This window comes from Grampus griseus (assembly GCF_964374135.1).
Source record: "Grampus griseus genome assembly, chromosome: 11".
Lineage (NCBI taxonomy): Eukaryota > Metazoa > Chordata > Mammalia > Artiodactyla > Delphinidae > Grampus > Grampus griseus.
In genome coordinates, this window is record NC_139005.1 from 55,576,799 (window position 1) to 55,594,801 (window position 18,003).

General features: G+C 36.6%; 1 protein-coding gene across 1 annotated transcript in view; it reads left to right on the top strand.

Moving 5' to 3' along the window:
- Positions 1-18,003, top strand: part of LYZ (lysozyme) — a 60,562-nt gene that overhangs the window by 25,020 nt on the left and 17,539 nt on the right. The gene's annotated exons all lie outside the window — the stretch shown is intronic.

An 18,003-nucleotide genomic window follows, 5' to 3' on the forward strand; every position in this document is an offset into this window, starting at 1 on the left:
CACTGCGGCATTATTCACAGTATCCAAGAGTGGAAGCAGCCCAAATGTCCATCAACAGATGAATGAAGTGTGTTTCATTCATACAATGGAATATTATTCAGTCTTAAAAAAAGAAGGAAATCCTGTCACATGCTACAACATGGATGAACCTTAAGAACATTATGCTGCGTTAAATAAGCCAGTCGCGAAAGGACAAATACTGTATTATTCCACTATCATGAAACATCTAGTTTAGTCCCCAGTCAAAATTATGATTCCAAATTTCCTATTAAAATCATGGAAACAAATTTGAATGGTGGCTGCCAGGGGCTTGGGGGAGAGAAAAATGGAGAGTTGTTTTTTGGTGGATATAGAGTTTTACTTTTTCATGAAGAAGTTCTAGAGACTTATTACACAACAATGAATGTTGTGAATACAGTTAACTCTACTGAACTATACACTTAAAAATGGTTAAGAGGTTAGGGGCTTCCCTGGTGGCGCAGTGGTTGAGAGTCCGCCTGCCAGTGCAGGGGACACGGGTTCGTGCCCCGGTCCGGGAATATCCCACATGCCGTGGAGCAGCTGGGCCCATGAGCCACGGCCACTGAGCCTGCGCTTCCGGAGCCTGTGCTCCGCAACGGGAGAGGCCACAAGAGTGAGAGGCCCACCTACCGCAAAAAAAAAAAGGTTAAGAGGTTAAATTTTATATTATGTATTTTACCACCATTTTTTAAATTGCAAAAAAGTGATAATAAAAGATTTTACCATATAAAAATAAGTGTGAGCTTATACAGATATAAACAAATAAATTGAAGTTATGGGTGAATTGACAAGGAATGGGAAATTTGCACAGTTTCAAATATCTCCACACAAAGTACTTACTAATTATAAAGGGGAAAACATTAATTTTACAGTGGAGGTACCTTGTAGACACACCTTAATTGAAGTGATCAAAGTGATTATCATCAGTAATGGGACAAATGGAAACCATGTGCTATCTAATAGGATGCATTGAAAAGAACACAGCCTAGTATCTGCAATATTCCTGCCAAAGATACACAATCTGAATCTCGTCATGAGGAAAAATCAGACAAACCGAAATTGAGGGACATTTATACAAAGTAAATTACTATGATTTCAAAATTGTCAGGGTCATAAAAGTCAAGAAAAGAATGTAAGGAACTGTTCTAGCCTAAAAGGACCATAGAGACATGACAAAATCAATGTGTGATGGTAAACTGGATTCTTTTGCCCTAAAACACATTATTGGGATGATTATCAACACTTGAATAGGGTCTGAGTTGGTAGTAAAGTATAAGTGTCAATTCTCTGATTTTGATTGTGGTTATGTAGGAGAATGTCCTTGGTTGTAAGAATACACCTAACATAATGGGTATCAGTTCAGCAATTTATTCTCAAATGATTCAGGGAAAACAGTTCTTTATGATATTATCTCAACTTTCCTATAATCTTATGATTGTTTAAAAATTTTAATGGTTTATTTGAACTTTATCAACTTTTAGGAAAAAACATGTTGCACCTTCTTTATTGTGAGTTTTCTCTCCAAATCTTTGAAAATTTGTTTTAGAGTCCTTAGTATGTTTTTGAACCCGTATTGCAAAGTTTGAACAGCTTTATTATGGACAGATCTTCTAAGTTGGCATGTATGTTTAAAAATACTTCATCTGCCAGATGAACCTGAAAAGAACACAAATAATAGTTGCAAAATGTTGAATCCAAGTCAACACAGCCTGATAGTGAGGAAGTGACATTTTCTCCAGTGAATTTAAAGAAACTAGACAGAGCACGTATTGTGTACTTGTTCACGTTTTAAAAGAACGCTTTGTTCACATCTTTCATTACAGCTTTGTTATCATACAGCTGACCAGAAATGTCATTCACAAACCAATTCAAATCATCCAAAACTTGCTTCACTTTCTTGAATAAAGTCATAGCTAGTTTATAGTTGACAAGAAAGTTAAAAATCATTCATAAGGTTTTCTGTAATAACCATATTACACAAAAATCAATAATTGGTCAGGGTTGTCATATCTGAAATAAAATCTCCAATAATGGACTATTACTTGCTGTTTGATTTATTTACCAGCTAATTTTATACATATTTTCCCATTTTAAAACTAACTTTTTTTTTTTTTGCGTTACGCGGGCCTCTCACTGTTGTGGCCTCTCCCGTTGTGAAGCACAGGCTCTGGACGCACAGGCTCAGCGGCCAATTAATTTTTAATAAAGTGTTTTGGATAAATGTTAAATGAGCTTTTCTCATTTTAGTATTTTCCCAAATGCTCATGGATTAAAAGCAGCAATTATTTTGATGATTCCTATGAAATATTTGTTATTTAAGAATGACACTGTTCATTCTGACCTCTGAAAAGAAATTCTCTCTTTTGCTTTAAAATTTTAAGATCCACAACTATTAGCACTTCAGAATAACACTTAACGTTCTTTCTTGTCTGCGTTTAAGACTTTGGTCTAGTGCATTTTTATTTGATTTATGTGAAAGAAGAAGAAAACATAAGACATGAAAACAAATGTAATGTGGTATCCTGTGTTGGGCCGTGGCACAGAAAAAGGACATTAGTGGAAAAACTAGAGGGATCTAAATAAAGCCTAGAGTTTAGTTAATAGTAATTTACTAATGTCAGCATCTTAACGTAACTCTAGTTCATTTGTCAAATCTAAGAAATTAACATTGGGGAAACTCAGTGATGGAATTATCTGTATGACTTTTGCAACTTTTCTGTAAATATAAAAAATGTTTTAAAGGCACAAAGGCAACGTAGTGGAGAAAGGATAGCCTTTTAACAAGTGGTACTGGGACAAGTAGACATCCATATGCAAAAAAATGAACTTGAATCCATACCTCACATTACATATGGGAAATAACTCAAGGTGGATTGTAGACCTAAATGAAAAACCTATAGAACTTCTAGAAGAAAAATAAGAGAAAATCTTGTGACCTGTATGTTAGGCAAAGATTTCTTAGATACAACACCAAAAGCACAATCAAGAAAAGAACAAATAAATAAATTGAACTTCAACATAATTTATAAAACTTGTACTTTTAAAAAGACACTGCTAAGATAATGAAAAGACTGGGAGAAAATCTTTGTAAAGCACATATTTGATGAAGGAACAAGAGGAATCTTTTGGAGGTGAAGAATATGATCATTCTCTTGACTGTGGTGATGGCCTCACGGGGACATGCATATATAAAAACTTATCAAATTGTATACTTTTAAAATGTGCAGTTTATTTTATGTTACTTATACCTCAGTAAAGTTGGTTTTTTTCTTAAAGAAAAGGAACCAAGGAGAAATTCAGATAAAAACTAATAGAATATGAAACAAAAATTATTTTTTAAATGAGCATATAAACGAATAAAAATTACCCTGACATTGAGTAGCAAATTTTTTTTTTTTTTTCTTTTTTTGCGGTGCGCGGGCCTCTCACTGTTGTGGCCTCTCCCGTTGCGGAGCACAGGCTCCGGACACGCAGGCTCAGCGGCCATGGCTCACGGGCCCAGCCGCTCCGCGGCATGTGGGATCTTCCCAGACTGGGGCACGAACCCTTGTCCCCTGCATCGGCAGGCGGACTCTCAACCACTGCGCCACCAGGGAAGCCCCTGAGTAGCAAATTTTAACATATTTTCAGATCATCCAAAAGCAGTAATTCATAAGGGAAAATTTTAATAAAAGTAGTAGACTTATGGACTGTCTGATAATACAATTAAAGAAGAGGAGTGAATTATAAGAACACAATAGGAACTTCTAAAATTTCTTGCTGATTTGACACAAAATAGTGACATCTACAAAGATAACACAAAATTCATGTCACTATGACAAGGATATTGGTGAAAAACTGGTTATTGAGTATTTAAAATTAGTCGTTGCACAAGAAAAGTTTGAAATGCCCTGAAATCTGACAGCTCATTTATGGAAAAAAAACTTCATAGCAGTTGTGTCAAATTTGATCACCACCCTAAACATTTACTTGAAAATATCTTTACTTTGTGATGCTGGAACTTTTTAAAATATAATAGCAAAAAATAAATTTTGATCAGCCACTCTAGAACAAAGACTGAATTCTCTTTCCACTTCCCATAGGATATATTACATAATCGCGTCATATAAAAAGGTAGTCACATAATATACACTATGAAATTCTAAGGAAGGAAGTATTATGAAAATTTTCATAATACTAAAATTTTCATAATAAAGTGAAATGCATCAATCATGTTTGCATAAGCCTTAAGGATTTTGAGTGGCTTTCTCTCCCACTTTAATTGTGAAATACTTCACTAGTACAACATTTTTCATTGCCTCATTTATTATACAACTGTTCCTTTTAATGAGGATGCAGTATTTACCAGAAGCTGAAACAACCACCCTTATCCCCCTTTTATATAGTGAAAATAACCACTTGGTCGTATGATTCCTTCCTTCGAGGGCCAGTCAGTTAGGATAGGTCAGGTTATGCCACAGTAACAACAACAACAAAAAAATCCTGAAATCTCAGTGGCTTAAAAACAGATTTTTTTCCTTATTCATATTACATGTCCATGCTGGATCACTCATTCTCATTCAGGAACTCAAGTTGAATGAACACTCCATCTTTATCATCTACAAAAATTTACAATGGTGGCAAGTCAAAGGGAGTGTGGTGGTGTCTCACACTGGCAATTAAATGTCACTCTCATGTTTCATTAAAGTAAGTTACATGGTATATTAGTTTCCTGTTGCTGCTGTAACAAGTTACCACAAATTTACTCACCCTGGCCTAGAACAACACACTTCTATTATCTCCAGTTCTAGAGGTCAGAAGTCCAAGATGGGTCTCACTTAGCTAAAATCAAGGTGTCAATAGGGCTGCATCTCTTCTGGAAGTTCCAGGGGAGAGTTTGCTTTTGGTTTGTTGTTGTTGTTGTTTTTCCTTTTCCAGCTTCCACAGGCTCCACCTTATTCCTTGGCTCATGGTCCCTTTTTATCTTCAAAGGCAGTAATGGCCAGTTGAGTCTTTCTGACGTTGCATCACTCTGACACTGACTCTTTTGCCTCCCTCTTCCATATTTAAGGACCCTTTAGGCCCATCCAGATCATCCACAATAATCTCCTTATTTTAAGATCACCTTATTAGCAACTTTAATTCCCTGTGCAACCTTAATTCTCCCTTACCATGTATCATAACATATTTACATGTTCTGGGAATTAAGACATGGGACATCTTTGGGGACCCATCATTCTGCCTACCTATGTCTAAATTCAAGGTCCATCCCTCCACCTTCTTATTGCAATGCCAGATGTGTTGGCATAGTGGATAATAAGATAATATTTCTGGAAGTCATTTCTACACTAGGTCAACTAGCAGTAATTTTGCTGTATGTGAAAGTGACTGCCATCCACATAACCCAAACTAAAAGTGTCTCTTTAGTCTACTTTTCCTTAACCATTTCCCCAAAATGTTTACAGCCAGATTCTGTCTTTTCGCTTCCCCACACATCACACAAAAGGAGAAGTAAAGGAGGGGAATTTGGAGTGGAAAGAAACAGCAAGGTCAGCTGTTGAAGTTAACACATCTCAATTTTGGAATTTTTACAAACACATATGACCACGTAAATATGTTAATAGGGCCCCTCTTGGGGCCTTATGAAGAGCCCATGCAAGTGGGGGCCCCAAAACTTAAGCTTCATTAGCTTCATGGTAAATCTGCCTAATAATATAGCACAAGGTATAAATTTAAAAAGTACAAAAAGATAATGTAAGGTGAAGTTTCCTCCAAACATGTCCTTCAGCCACCAGTTATCTTCCTTGGAGACAATAAATATATTCTGTCTCCTATGTCCTGCCTGAAATATTATGCATAGATAAGCATTTTGTGCTGAAATATTTGGTAACCTCCCTCCCTCTTTTCTGACACAGTTAGCCTGTTATATACAATGTTCTGTACCCTGCTTTTTCTCTTAGACACCTTTATTGAGATATAGTTCACATACCATACAATTCACCCATTTAAAGTGTACAATTCAATGGTTTTTAATATATTCACAGAAATGTATATCATCACCAACGTTGATTTCAGAACATTTTCATCACCTCAAAAAGAAACCAGGTACCCTTGAGCTATCACCCACCTGACCCTTAACCCCAGCATAAGGCAACCAGTAATCTACCTTCTGTCTCTATTTTCCTGGTCTGGGCATTTTATATGAATGGAATCACATAATATGTGGTCCTTTGTGACTGGCTTCTTTCACTTAGCATAATTTTTCAAAGTTTGTCCTGTATCAGTACTTGTACTAATCAGCACATGTATCAGAATTTAGTAATTTGTGTCTTCTCTCTCTTATTTGGTTAGCCTAGTAGAGGTTTATCAATTTAATCATTTTTTCAAAGAACTAGATTTTGGCTTTGTTGATTTTCTCTATTTTCCTGTTTTCAATTTCATTGATTTCTGCTCTAAGTTGTATTATTTTCCTCTGCTTTAGGCTTGAATTGCTCTTCTTTTTCTAGTTTCCTAAGGTAGAAGCTTAGGGTTTTTTATATTACATCTTCTTCTCTACCAATATATGTATTTAATGCTATAAATTCCTCTGTAAGCACTGTTTTCACTGCATCCCATACACTTTGATAAGCTCTATTTTTATTTTCATTTAGTTTAAACAATTTTTTCATTTCTCTTGAGACTTCTTCTTTGACCCAAGTATTATTTAGAAGTGTGATGCTTCAACTTCATTTTTGAAAGATATTTTTCTGTGTATAGAATACTAGGTTGACAGTTTTTGCTTTTCAGTACTTTAAAGATGTTACTCCAATGACTTCATTGTATTATTTCTGACAAGAATTCTGATGTCACCCTTTGTTTCTCCATATGTAACAAGTCTTTGTTCTTTGACTCCTTAAAAAAAAAAATAACAGCTCTATTGAGATAAAATTATTTTCATCACCCATTAATAGTCACTTCTCATTTCTTCCCAATGCTCCTAGCACTAGGCAGTCACTAATCTACTTTCTGTCTCTATAGGATTGCCTGTCTGGACAACTCTGTACAACATACAAATAGAAGTATATAATGTGTGGTCTTCTATGAGTGTCATTTTTCACTTAGCATAATGTTATCAAAATTCATCACGTTGTAGCATATATCAGTACTTCATTTCTTTTTATGGCCAAATAATGTTCCATTATATGCATTCTGTTAAATATATGTACCACATTTTATTTATCAGTTGATAGGCATTTGAGTTGTTTCCATTTTTTGGCTGTTATGAATAATGCTGCTATGAACATTTGTTTACAAGTTTTACATGAACGTGTGTTTTCATTTCTTTTGAAATGAAACCTAGAAGTTGAATTTCTGGGTCATAAGGTAACTCTGTGTTTAACCTTTTAAGAAACTGCTAGACTATTTTCCAAAATGATTGCCCCATTTTACATTCCTGCCAGGAGTGTATGAGGGTTCCAGTTTCTTCAAATCCTAACCAATGCTGGTTATTATCTGTCTTTTTGAATCTAGCCCTCCTAACCAGTACCACACTGTCTTGGTTACCATTGTTTTGTAGTAAGTTCTGAAATTGGGGAGAGTGAGTCCTCCTACTTTGTTCTTTTTCAAGATTGTTTTGTCTATTCTGGGTTCCTTGAATTCCATACGAATTTTAGAATCAGCTTGTCAGTTTCTACAAAGAAGTTACTGGAACTCTGATAGGTAGATCAGTTTGGAGATTTTTTTTGGGGGGGGAGGAATGTACCACTGTTTTGTTTTTTTGTTTTTTTTAACATCTTTGTTGGAGTATAATTGCTTTACAATGGTGTGTTAGTTTCCGCTTTATAACAAAGTGAATCAGCTATACATATACATATATCTCCATATCTCCTCCCTCTTGCGTCTCCCTCCCACCCTCCCTATCCCACCCCTCTAGGTGGTCACAAAGCACCTAGCTGATCTCCCTGTGCTATGCAGCTGCTTCCCACTAGCTATCTATTTCACATCTGGTAGTATATATAAGTCCATGCCGCTCTCTCACTTCGTCCCAGTTTACCCTTCCCCTGCCCTGTGTCCCTAAGTCCATTCTCTACGTCTGTGTTTTTATTCCTGTCCTGCCCCTAGGCTCTTCAGAACCTTTTTTTTATTTTTAGGTTCCATATATATGTGTTAGCATACAGTATTTGTTTTTCTCTTTCTGACTTACTTCACTCTGTATGACAGACTCTAGGTCTATCCGCCTCACTACAGACCACTCAATTTCATCTCTTTTTGTGGCTGAGTAATATCCCATTGTATATATGTGCCACATCTTTATACATTCATCTGTCGATGGACACTTAGGTTGCTTCCATGTCCTGACTACTGTACAGTTTGGAGAATATTGCTGTCCTAACAATGGTAAGTCTTCTGGTCCACGAAAGTGTGGTGTTTTACCAGTTATTTAGATCTTCTTTAACTTCTTTCAACAATGGTTTGTTTTCAGTGTATACGTTTTGCACTTTTATTTTTTGCTAAAGTTATTCCTAAGTATCTTATTCTTTTTTATGCTTTTGTAAAAGGAATTCTTACCTTAATTTCATCTTTGGATTGTTCATTGAAAGTGTATAGAAATGAAGTTGATTTTGTATATTGATCTTGTATCCTGCAACCTTGTTGAACTTGTTTATTAGTTCTAATGGGTTTTTTTAATAAAATGGATTCCTTAGGATATTCTATTGGGTTGGCCAAAAAGTTTGTTCGGGTTTTTCAGTAAGCTATAATAGAAAAACCCGAACAAACTTTTTGGCCAACCCAATATATACAAGATCATGTCATCTGTGAATAGAGGTAGTTTTACTTCTTCCTTTCTAATCTGGATGCCTTTTATTTCTTTCTCATAAGTAATTGGCCTGGGCCTTCAGTATAGTGTTGAATAGAAGTGGTGAGAGTGATCTTTTTTGTTTTGTTCCTGATCTTAGGGGGAAAGTATCCAGTCTTTCATCATTAAGTATAATGTTATCTGTGGGGTTTTTTTTGTGTTTTTTTTGCAGTACGCGGGCCTCTCACTGCTGTGGCGTCTCCCGTTGCGGAGCACAGGCTCCAAACGCGCAGGCTCAGCGGCTATGGCTCAGGGGCCCAGCCGTTCCGCGGCATGTGGGATCCTCCCGGACCGGGGCACAAACCCGTGTCCCCTGCATCGGCAGGCGGACTCTCAACCACTGCGCCGCCAGAGAAGCCCTGTGGGTTTTTTATAGATGTCCTTTATCAGATTGAATATGTTCCCTTCTATTCCTAGTTTGTTGAGTAGTTTCATCATGAAAGAGTGTGGGATTTTTTCAATGCTTTTTTTCTGTGTATTGAGATGATCATGTGATTTTTGTTTTTTTTCCTGTTGATGTGATGTGTTACACTGATTTTCAGATGTTAAACCAGCTAGTATTCCTGGGATAAAATCCATTAGGTCATGGTGTATAATTCCTTTTATGTGTTGCTGCATTCAGTTTGCTAGTACTTTGTCGAGGATTTTTATATCCATATTCATAAGAAGTATTGGTCTGTAGTTTTCTGTTCTTGTGATGTCTTTCTCTAGTTTTGGTATCAGGGTAATATTTGCCTCATAAAATGGGTCAGGTACTGTTTCTTCATCTTCTATTTTTTGGTAGAGTTTGTGAAGAATTGGTATTGATTCTCTTATCCATTCACATTTAACGTTATTATTGATATTGTTGGATTTACATCTGCCATTTTACTTTTTGTTTTTTATATCTCATGTCTTTTTTGTCCCACTATTTATCCTTTACTGCATTTTTTTTTTCCTTTTTTTCCCTTGGTCTCTTTATTAGGATCTATTTTGATTTGTAGGCAGGGGAATTCACTTTCTTTTTAAAAACAATTATATATTGTATATAATTTTGCAACATCTATGTTCTTTTTACAGTCATAAAACAAAATAAAAATAAAATAAATAAAACAAAAATAAAAACAGGGCTTCCCTGGTGGTGCAGTGGTTGAGAGTCCGCCTGCCGATGTAGGGGACACAGGTTCGTGCCCCGGTCCGGGAAGATCCCACATGCCGTGGATTGGTTGGGCCCGTGAGCCATGGCCGCTGAGCCTGCGCATCCGGAGCCTGTGCTCTGCAACGGGAGAGGCCACAACAGTGAGAGGTCCACGTACCGGTAAAAAAATAATAATAATAAAAACAATGTTGAGGTTCAAGCAACCTGCAACAGATACAGGAAGAAATTTAAAGATAAAGGGTACACTTTCACGCCCGGCTTATTTTCTCTTTCCTAAAATGACAGAATGTCCAGATCATTTATGGACACCCAGCAGTTACACATTTCTCACTGGCTTCTTTTGTCCATACCAGCTTCTAAGTGTCAAAATAATTCTGTTGAAAGGTTTTCAATAAAAGGTAAGAGAAGAAAGTAGGGCTTCCCTGGTGGCGCAGTGGTTGAGAGTCCGCCTGCCGATGCAGGGGACATGGGTTCGTGCCCCGGTCCGGGAAGATCCCACATGCCGCGGAGCGGCTAGGCCCGTGAGCCATGGCCGCTGAGCCTGCGCGTCCGGAGCCTGTGCTCCGCAACGGGAGAGGCTACAACAGTGAGAGGCCCCCGTACCGCCAAAAAAAAAAAAAAAAAAAGTAAGTTTTAGATTCAGTAAAGTTGAACAAATATGAAAGTCTTTTCGGTATATCTCACAAAATTATTTATCATAAATTATATTTTTCAAATGTTCATAGCAGTTTTAAAAAATTCTTTATTTTGAAATAATTATAAATTCATAGAAGTTTGCAAAGAAATGTACAGAAGAATCCTGTGCACTCTCCCTCCAGCCTCCTCCAGTGTTAACATTTTGCACAACTATAGAACAGCATCCAAGTCAGAAAACTGACATTGATACAATCTTGAGAGCTTATTTAAATTTCACCAGTTATACATGTATGTGTTTGTGAGTATGTTATATGTGGCCTTATGCTGTTTTATCACATGTAGAGCCTTAGATAATTATTGCCACAATCAAGATATTCAACTGTACTCATTACCACAAGACTCCTTTCTTTCACTACTTTATAGCCATACTCATCTCCTTCCTCCCATCCCTAACCCATGGTAACTGCTATTCTCTTCTCCATCTCTTTTATTATGTTATTTCATGAATGTTAAATACGTGGAATCTTCCAGTATGTATCCTTTCAACATTGGCTTTTTTCATTTAGTATAATTTCCTTGAGGTTCCTCCAAGATGTTTTGTGTATCAATAGTTTGTTCCTTTTTTTTTTTTTTTTTTATCACTGAGTAGTATTCCATGGTGTGGACACAACAGCTTGTTCACCCATTCACCCATTCAAGGGAATTTGGATAGTTTACAGTTTTTGACTATTAAGAATAAAGTTGCTTTGAACATTCATATTCAAGTTCTTATATGGAAAGAAGACATTTCTCTGGAATACATACCCAAGAGTGGGTTGCTGGTTTGTATAATAAGTCCATTTTTAATTTTGACAGGGATTGCCAAGCTATTTTCTAGAGGGGCTGTAATATTTTACATTGCCACGAGCAGTGTATGAGTGATCCAGTTTCTCTGCATCCTTGCCAGCTTTTGGTGCTCTTGCTATTTTTAATTTTTTCATTCTCATGTGTATAATGATATCTTATTGTAGTTTTAATTTGCATTTCTCTAATGGATAATAGTGTTAAAAATATTTTCATTTGTTTACTTGCCACCTGTGTATCCTTTTTGGAGAAATGTCTGTGAATGTCTTTTCTGTGTCAATGCCCAGTTTTCTAATTAGATTATTATTTTTTTAATGTTGAAATTTGAAGGTCCTTTATGTATTCTAGATAAAGGGGTTTTGTCTGATAAGTGATTTGCAAGGTTTTCCCCTGATCTCTAATTTGTCTTTTCAGCCTTTGAATAGGGTCTTTTGCAGAGCAAAAGTTTATTTTGATGAGGTCCAATTTATCTATTTTTCCTCTTATGAATTATGCTTTTGGTGTCAAGTCTAAGAATTCTTTACCTTGTTCTAGGTCTCAAGATTTTCTCCTATGTTCTTTTGTGTAAGTTTTATAATTTTACATTTAAGTTCAAAATTTGTTTTGAGCATAATTTTGCATAAAGTGTGAGGTTTAGGTCAAGGTTCTTTTTTTTCTTTTTGCCAATGGATATTCAATTATTCCAGCACCATTTATTGAAAAGACTATCCCTCCTCCATTAAGTTGCTTTTGCTCTTTTGTCAAAAATTAACTGGGCATATTTGTATAAGTCTATTTCTGGGCTTTCTATTCTGTTCCATTGACCTATGTGTCTATCTTTCCTCCCACATCATACTTTCTTGATTACTATGATCAGTTTTTAATAGCTGTCTTTCCAGGTGGTATCTTTTTATTGTTTATTTTTCCTCAGAAATTTCTAAAATTAACTAACAAATAGATGCCATGAAGGTAATATATTTTCTCTGTTTTCTCTCATTCTTATTCTTATTCAACTATGCTCTTATATTGTATCAGCTATGATGAAATCTCATTTTATTCTTATCTCTCTGGATTTGTGGTTTATTCAGACAGTCAGAAGAGTATTATATGTAAATGCTATGGCATGTGTTGTATTAAAATAATAAGTTGTTTTTATTGTTTAGAGAGAAAGAACTGAGAGGGGAAGAAGAGGAGCTGTCATTTCTTGACTGTTTAAAATTTGCCATAACCTTCATGGTATGATTTCAACTAAGCTACAGAGTAAACATTAGTACTCTCATTTTATAGAGGAAGAAATTGAGCTTCATAGAGTATGAATAATGAGTATGAGCATATACTTCATAGAGTATGACTTCATGAGGATGATCCTGGTTAGGATCATAGAGATGAGTGCAGCTTTTTAATCTTTTTTTTTTTTTTTTTTGAAGAGAGAGCAGTTCCTTGGGCAAATATGTATGAGGCACCTGAAGCCAAGTTTATATCACTTACAGGAAATGTAGATTCTGATGGTGCTAATTCAGCCATGGATAACCTCTTCATGGTAGGATGGTTGGAAAGAAAGGGTATTTATCTAGTACCTGAGTTGCATAATTCTATATCCTGCAAGGTGCCCTGCCTTAGTGTCCTACTTCACCATTCAGAGGTGTTTTCCCAATTAAGATCCCACTTGGCCACATTAACAGAAAAGTGTGTTCTATCTTCTTTAAACACCTCTTCCTCTGAAGTTCAAAGAATCCAAGGATACTTACTCAGTCCAGAGTATCTATCCTATTTACTCTCACTTCATCCTGAAACTGGACAGCCCAGACAACTCAAGAAAATGACCTGTTCATCATAGCTGTTACTACTATTGCTAAGCCTCAGTCCTTCTCAGGGAGAGGCCAATATACTGTACCTTTCACCAGCCTGGAGACAGTTGTTGCTGAAGCATGTGGGAAGCCCTGTCAGGGAGAATAGATTTTATTCTCTGTTGCAGGATGCTGACTGCTTGGTGACCCATGATTGACCTCTCATTGGGTTTTATACTGGGACTCCCTCTCTTCCAGCCCCAGAATATGGATGTCGGTCTTCCAATGAAGAAAGCTCCTTCCAAAGTACTCTTATTCCCTAGTCTTGCCCACCCCTGACCTCCAGCAGTCTAGAAGGTCTTCCTCTTAGTGGAGCTCCCAGCCTTATCCAGGCAGGCTGCATTAGAATGTGGCTATGATAGAGAGAAGGCAAGGCCTGGATCACCCAGAAAGAAAAAACAACTGAATCATCTTTCAGAAGCTGCTGAGGTGAGAATGGGGTTGACAAAGACAAGAGGGACTATGAAAGAAACACTCATAAAGCCTGTATTAATATGCCAAAAATAATATGTATTATTCTGTTTTATCATATTAATCATGTTTTTATTCTTTGTATTTTATGACAGTTAGCATCTTGGGGACCTTGTTGGCTGGGGAGAGACTGCCCTTCCCAGGACTAGCTAATTCCTAGAGATAGTAAATAATTTGCGTGAACATACCTTTCATATGCAAACCGACCAGTTGAGAGCCCATACTTCTGACTACCTCTTTTATCTAACTCTCACACATTGAGCCAATATTTCTCCTGCCCTAAATCACCCCAGGTCCAGGGACGAAACAACTAGAGACCACTCCTATAGCCCAGAGCCCACTGAAATTATTCAAACTAACATAGGCAAAACATTTTCAGACATAAATCATACCAGTGTTTTCTTAGGTCAGTCTCCCAAGGCAATAGAAATAAAAGCAAAAATAAACAAATGGGACCTAATCAAACTTATAAGCTTTAGCACAGCAAAGGAAACCATAAACAAAACGAAATGACAACCTACGGACTGGGAGAAAATATTTGCAAATGATGGAACCAACAAGGGCTTAATTTCCAAAATATACAAACAGCTTAGTTACAATTCAGTAACAAAAAAAACAAACAACCCAGTCGAAAAATGGACAGAAGACCTAAACAGACATTTCTCCAAAGAAGACATACAGATGGCCGATGGGCACATGAAAAGGTGCTCATCACCACTAACTATTAGAGAAATGCAAGTCAGAACTACAGCGAAATACCACCTCACACCAGTCAGAATGGCCATCATTAAAAATTCTACAAATAATAAATGCTGGAGAGGGCGTGGAGAAAAGGGAACCGTCCTGCACTCTTGGTGGGAATGTAAATTGGTGCAGCCACTATGGAAAACAGGTTGGAGGTTCCTCAAAAAACTAAAAATAGAGTTGCCATATGATCCAGCAATCCCACTCCTGGGGATATACCAAGACAAAATTCAAAAAGATACATGCACCCCTATGTAAATAGCAGCACTATTTAAAATAGCCAAGACATGGAAAGAACCTAAATGTCCATTGACAGATGAATGGATAAAGAACATGTGATAAATATATATCACACACACACACACAATGGAATATTAGCCATTAAAAAGAATGAAATAATGCCATTTGCAGCAACATGGATGGACCTAGAGATTATCATACTAAACCAAGTAAGTCAGAGAAACACAAATATATGATTCACTTATATGTGGAATCTAAAAAATGATACAAATGAACTTATCTAGGAAACAAACGGACTCACAGACACAGGAAACAAACTTATGGTTACCAAAGGGAAAAGGTGGGGGGGGAGGAATATATTAGGAGGTTGGGATTAACATGTACACACTACTATATATAAAACAGATAATCAACAAGGACCTACTATATAGCACAGGAAACTCAATATTCTGTAATAAACTAAATGGGAAAAAAATAGATATATGTATAACTGAATCAATTTGCTGTTCACCTGAAACTAACACATTATAAATCAACCATACTCCAATATAAAATTTAAAATAATAAAATTTTTTTAAAAAAGAAGGAAAAACAGCAGCAACAACAACAGCAACGAATAAATGCACACCTGAATTCCATGATTTAAAGAGAAGAGAAATTGGTAAGGAGAAACAAAGATGAGTGGAACATAATTTCAAGAAATGAGGCAATGGAAACTTCATTCACCAAGAATTTCTTTTTTTTTTGGCTGCACCATGCATCTTGCAGGATCGTAGTTCCCCGACCAGGGATCAAACCTGGCCCCCCGGCAGTGGAAGTGCAGAGTCCTAACCACTGGTCCGCCAGAGAATTCCCCCACCAAGAATTTCTAATCATAAAAAGATACTCTTGCTGTATCTCAGGAATTCTTAATTGCTGACTTCCCCCCTCCCTATATTTATTTCTAGATATATAATGGAATTCTTTTTAAAAATTGGAACTCCTACTTATTGTTGTAAATGCTAAAGTCACACTATGATATGAATGCTTCACTTTTCTAAGTTAAGAATTTACAGCTCCAGGGCTTCCCTGGTGGCGCAGTGGTTAAGAATCTTCCTGCCAGTGCAGGGCACATGGGTTTGAGCCCTGGTCCAGGAAGATCCCACTTGCCGCGGAGGAACTAAGCCCGTGTGCCACAGCTACAGAAGCCTGCACGCCACAACTACTGAAGCCCGCTCGTCTCGAGTCCGTGCTCCGCAATGAAGAGTAGCCCCCTTTCGCCACCACTAGAGAAAGCCCACACGCAGCAATGAAGACCCAACGCAGCCAAAAATAAAATAAATAAATTTATTTAAAAAAAAAAATCACAGCTCCAGCCCAGACCCTTTTTTCTAAAGCTGAAAGATCACAGGACCCAGCTGCCTACCAGACACATCGACTTGGGATTTCAAACACAACATATTAAAAATTGGACTTATCTCCTATCCACCCTATCCTCCTCTAAGTTTATTCACTGTCCTGTATTCCCCATAATTGGCCTGCCAGAAACCAAAAAATCAAGGTAGCTTTCCCCCTCTACCTTGCATCTCCCCATCCAAGCAATCCAAAACTTCCCCTGGTTCTGATCCTTTGAATATCTGTCTTATCTGTCTGCTGTTCTCTGTACCTCCTGACTGCTTCTATCTTGGTCTTTCATTATTTCTCTTGTAGATTGTAACAGCAATTTCTCAAAGAATTATTTGCAGTCCACGGTCCTCCTAAGAGACCATGAATTGAAAAAAAAAAATTAAAACTTTTTCCCCCATTTTTATGGGCTAATGATGCATAACTCCATATATTTTCATTTGTATATACAACAAAGGATTAATTGTGAATAACCACCTACCTGAGTTACTAAGGATTACTGAAATTTTGTATTAATAAGCTAAAATTAGCACACGAATAGGATTTACCGATTAAACTATACCCTATAAAGAAGTCTGGCAGAATGCAATGTTATTGTACATCAATAGTTGGAATTACCCTAATTTTCAGAAAGGATGCCTCATCATTGTCATGGTTTTCAGTTCCTGCTTTTTAACTATAATTTCCCATAAATGTAGATTTATATCATAGTGCTTTAGGTTTATAGCTACCCTTAAAGACATATATTCATTTTGATTCAAATATTAATCATTCACAACCCTAATGATAAAGTAGATGTATATATAATCCCATCAAACTTTGGTTTAAAAAAAATGATACTTCATCCTAAAGACTCAGTACTTGTTTCTCAGGAAAGCGGCAACAGTAGGGTAAAGTATCTTATGGGATCATTTCTTTCCCCTGCAAAGTAGACCACAGTCAAAAGAGTTTGAAGATCATGGTCTTTATTACTATCTTGGCTTTTAACTCCTGCCTTCCTCCTCCAAACACACACACATTATCACTTTAGTCTGTACTACCAAGAAGGGATCTCTTTTGCACACAAAGTATAATTATTTTGGACTTCCCTGGTCCAGTGGTTAAGACTCCATGTTCCCAATGCAGGAGGCATGGGTTTGAATCCTGGTCAGGGAACTAAGATCCCACATGCCACATGGCACTGCCAAAACAAACAAGCAAGCAAATAAAAAAACAAAATATAATTGTTTCATATCTCTTGCTCAGAATATTTCAGTTTCAACATTACCTTCAGCAATGATTATTAACACATTTAGGTGTTTTTCCCTTTAAGAATAGGTAAATAATAATTAAAGCTTTTGACATTCTTCTGAGAAAAACGTACATATACACATACACACAATAAAATCTTATACAACTTCAGAGGTTTTGCAACACCCCTGAAGCCCAACCACAGATCTAGGAATTCCTCACCCAGCCTATACAATTTACAAATTGAATCTCCTTTGAATAGCATAAAAGGTCTTTTGCTTACCTAGCCAAACTCTTTACTTCCACTCCCCACTTCAAAAGGAATTTCCAGAACATACTATGTTCTCTCTTATACCTTTTTTTAAAATAATCTTTTAACTTTAGAATAGTTTGAGATTTACATAAAAATTGCTAAGATAGTACATATAGTTTCTGTATTGCCCAAACCCAATTTCCCCTATTTTTAACATCTTACCTCAGCGTAGTACATTTGTTACAATTAATGAACCAATATCTAAAAGTTATTAGTAAATAAAGTTCATACTTTATTCAGATTTCCTTAGTTTTTACCAAATGTCCTTTTTCTGTTCTAGGATCCTATCTAGAGTACCACATTACATTTAGTTGCTAGGTCCTTTTGGCTCCTTTTAGCTCTA